Source organism: Penaeus japonicus, unplaced genomic scaffold, assembly GCF_977035675.1.
Source record: "Penaeus japonicus unplaced genomic scaffold, GWHDUDI00000001_assembly GWHDUDI00000004, whole genome shotgun sequence".
Taxonomy (NCBI): domain Eukaryota; kingdom Metazoa; phylum Arthropoda; class Malacostraca; order Decapoda; family Penaeidae; genus Penaeus; species Penaeus japonicus.
In genome coordinates this window covers 41938638-41943637 of record NW_028234406.1, presented here as the reverse complement: position 1 = coordinate 41943637, position 5000 = coordinate 41938638, and positions in this window count along the sequence as shown.

Genomic DNA, 5000 nt, shown 5'->3' with positions numbered 1-5000 from the left:
GGGTTCTAGAAAAACACGTTCAATATAAAAACAATACCTTAATATAATCTAGCGTCTCTGTAGCCTCCGATGTCGATTTCACCGTCTCACAGAAAATATGTATAGATACATAAAAGATGAACACTTAAAACAATGAAAAAAAAAATAATAATAATAACGACTATAATGGCGTCTCTGGTCCGAGTGGCGGTTCTGTCACTATTGTTCTCACGTGCGCATTTTCAGTTGCGCAGTGACGTCACCGCAGATCGCATTTAAGCAAACAGGGCGCTTTTATCTTGCGCTATATAGTGTGCATATTCTCTCTATGCTTAAATACTTTATAAAATATGCACATTGATAGGAATGGCAAGGCCGTATCTGTTAAATCGGTGTTTCCGTCTGCGCAGCCGCACAGATGGCACCCCCTGCCCATGCTCCCAAGCACAGTCGTTTTCTTTACGGGGGGACTTCGAAAATTCCCTCGCTACAATATGTTGAACATCGTCAGTCATTCAGAGTGTACGAGGGAACACAATGGGTTAATGTGGAAAGGTTATGAAATTAGATAAATATTTATAAGTTTAGGAATGAAAATAAAAATTGTGTGCAACATGGGGGGAATCATGACAACGGAAATAAGATTTTAGAGAAATTTTCACAATAGAGTAGTTATGATAATTATCGGAAATGATAACTGATATTAACAAAAGAAGTAAATATATCCGGAAAATGATTTCAAAATGACAATAACAAAAATGAAACCAAATAATATGCTAAAAGTAAAAGCAAAGAAAACGGTGTCAAAACACCGTGTCACTAAAAAAAGAATGGAGCCTCAGAAACAGATAAAAGAGAAAATGCAATTAAAAACGACGAAACCAAAAGAAAGAAGAAAGAGATGAGGTGAGATGTAGCAAAATGAATAAAGCAGAACACAATAGCCATGCTACAGGGGGAGGCAAAGGGCGAGAGAGGGAAAGGTGTTCGAGGCAGCGCGCGGAAGGGGTCGCTGAAGAGAGCTGAAAGGAGTATGCGGTACAAACGTCCTCCTCGCGGCTCAAGGAGGAAGCAGGCGTCACAGAGAGTGATCCCGAGTCCATTAGAGGCGCATATCCCGTTAATATGTCATGAGCAAAACGTTCTAAGCCCTTTGAATTTAATTTCCCTCTCTCTCTCTCTCTCTCTCTCTCGGCTCTGGGTGGTACTTGTCCCTTCCCCGACGGAGCGGTGGCTTGTCTCTTCATGAAATATTCCCTCTGTCCCTCCTTACGTGCAGCTAAGACGTCGCTTTTTTTTTTCTTTTTTTTTTCTTACGGGGGGCGCTACCTCCTCCGCCAGCCTGAGGAAGCAGCGAGAACTTGAGTCAAGAAGGGCCTCTAACACCTATCTCCTCCTTCACTTGAGACCTTTAATCCCGTAATTCCATTCTGATTAAACCCTACATTTCGTCTTTTTAAATTTTTTTTATTTTTTATTTATTTTTTTTTATTTATTATTTTTTTTTTATACCAGAGTTTACATGTTCTGAAAGAGGAAGAGTGTTACGTATATCTTTATCGGCGAAGACACCCCAGCAACGTGAGAACATCAACATCCCGTCAAGCTTACCTATATACGATTCCACTCATGCGAACGTGATTCATGTAAAGCGCCCAGTCCCATTTTGCCCTCTCGCAAAAAAAAAAAATCTTCCACAAAACAACACTTTGTCTCCATATTCGCGAAACCGTCTCACATTCTTTGGAATATTCGCGAGGATCGTCTTTTTTTTCAGCAAGAGAGGAAGGCGAAGGAGTGACTTTGAAGGATGAATCACCTGGGAATTTCTCTCACCGACCTTCCTCCAATCCTCCAATCCTCCAATCCTTACCCCCCCTATCCCCTCCCCCTTACATCCCCTTTGCCCCGAGGCGATAGAAAAAAAAAAAAAAAAAAAACTCGCCAGAAATTTCCTTCGCTTCAGAGATGAGTCGCTGTTGCTAATAATTCAACTCATCGGTCTTGTCAATTGCGTGGAAAAGCAGTCTATTCGGAAGAAGAATGGAAATAGAAGTAGAAGTAGAATAGAAGTGGAAGTAGAGGAAGAAAAAAAAAATCATACGAGGCTAAAATTAATTTTTCGAGAAAGTGAAATTTATCATCACTCCTTTAAGCAAGACAACCAATAGAAATAACAGTAACGGTAATAACACTAGTAAAGATAATGATAACGATGATGACAGTGATAAAGATACTAATAAATTCTGGTCTATATGTTATCATGGACAGTGCTGCTATTGTTGATATCATTATTATCATCATCATTATCCTTCTTACCATTATTATTGTGGTTATTATTATCATCTTTATCATTACCATTATTATAAGCATTATCATTATCACTATGATCATTATCATGATTATTGGTCGCAACGTAGTGGTAGTAGTAATGTTATCATTGTTATTAGTATTATCAATATCATTACTATTATTATCATGATAATCATTATTGTCATTATCATTATCATCACCACCACCACCACCATCATCATCATCATCACATCATCATCATCACCATCATCATCATCAATGCTTTATTGTTATTATCATCATTGCCATTCTATATCATCATCATTATCATTATCCATAACTATTAGCTTTTCATCTAGTCGCTCTTATGATTAATTAATAGAGTCATTATTGCTATCAAAATTATTACTGCAGAAGCATTATCATTCCACAATCGTTGTGATAATTGTTATGACGCTACCAAAGATTGTGAAGATTTGCAATGAAAAAAACAAAACAAGAGTTATATCTAAGATAAAGACAATGCCAATAAAGTGTTGCGCATCTAATCAAAGATATTGCAATACGGAATATAACACTTCGTCCAACATAAGGCCTTAAAACGGTGACACATATCCCCACCCTGTCTGCAACATATTGCATTTATTATCGCCACAAATCATCGCTTAGTGCGAATGGTCGTATTGTCTCCGCATGCAACAACATATATATGTATATGCCGTGTCTCTTTTTCTTTATCGATCGTTTCCTAGGGAAGAACATGAGCGAAAATTCTATTTGTTTCGTCGAAATCCATCCATCACAGGCAGAGGAAAACAGGCTATTATTTCTTATCAATAGTGTCATTATTTCTGATGCTGTCAACGTCTTGTGTGTCGCTTGCTTTTATCTTTTTTTTTTTTTTTTTTTTTTTTTTTGGGGGGGGGGGAGGTCTTGGTATTAGCATTGTGAATATATCATTTGTTTGTTTGTTGCTCCCTGTTGGCTCTGTCAGGTTTTATTTACAGGTTGAACATGGCGTTTTGATGATGTACAATGGTGTTATTCGTCGTTAATATATTGGTACGTGTTTTCGTTTTTTATGGCGACCTCTTCATAATTCGTGACAAAATACATATATGATGATATAGCAAATCAATAATTTGGCGGTAGGTACAAGCGTTCTCACGGAAACATTAAATAAGTTTATTATTTTTGTTATTTCAAAGCGATTTCTCTCTTAAAGATATCATATTACCACTCTATCAACTTCAATCCTGAATCCCTACAATCACAACTGACGAAATCAAACGTGACAAAAATTCAAGCATCAATCAGGTCACCTGACGGGAGGTGTGACGTCATCAGTCAAATGCATTGACGTAACGGGGCGAAAAGGTTCCGCAGAGTTATGCCTGCAGACAGCCAGATTTGACTTCGATAGCATCAATTTCGATTTTTATTATTGTTATCCTATTCATTATTGTTATTAGTATTTTCATTATTAATACTATCATTCTTATCATTCGTATCGTTATCGTCATGAATCTCATGAATATCATCATTATCATTATGATTTTTACTATCACTGTTTTTAACCAAATTTTTGTTTTTTCTTCTTTTTTACTTATCTTTATTGTTTTGATTTGTCTCATCATCATCAATTAAGATAACTTTATGAACTCTATAATCATAATTATGACGATAATCATCAGCATAAACCATCATTACCATCATCATTATTATCAAAAGAGGTAATGATACTATAGTGCTGTTATCATCTTCATTTTAATTTGATATCGTATAAAGAGATATGATTATCGACAAGGTAGGTCAGTTAGATAGATAGGATGAAGATGCAAGAAGGAGATGGAGAAAGAGAAAGAATGGAGAGGAAGGAAAGATAAAAAAAGAGACAAAGAGAGAAACAGAAAGACAGAGACACAGTCACACACACACACACACACCCTCACACTATATATATATGTATATATAGATAGATATATAGGTAAATATGGACATAGATATAGATAGATAGATAGATAGGTAGATATGGATATAAATATAGATAGATATGTAGATAGATATGGATATAGATACATATATATATATATAGATATTAAATAGATAGATAAATATAGATACTACATATATATATATAGATACATATATATATATATAGAGAGAGAGAGAGAGAGAGAGACAGAGACAGAGACAGAGACAGAGACAGAGACAGAGACAGAGACAGAGACAGAGACAGAGACAGAGACAGAGACAGAGACAGAGACAGAGACAGAGACAGAGACAGAGAAAAGAAGAAAAGGAGAGAGAATAAATAAAGAAAACAAAGATAATCTCATCACCCAAGAAGACGCAAACCCCCAGGCGCCGCTGTCTCGACACTTGTTACGCAAAACCACCGCCGCCAAATATTAGCTCAGATCACAACGGGCGAGGATGAAGCATCAAGATCAGGGGGAATGAGAGGAAATATAAAGGAAGGTGATTCATGCGTATTGCCAGAAACTTAATTTCCTCAAGAAAATGAGATTTCTCACTTCGGAAGATATCCTTAAGATTGCATTACTTGGAAACAAAATGAAAGCTTCCATTCTTAATTAAAAAGAAAGAAAAAAAAAGAACAATAAGAAAAATGAAATAGATATTTGATGTTCTGAGACCGATAGATGGCTATGTAATAATAACAATGACAAAAAATCATGGCAATTACAATTATCATGATGTACAGG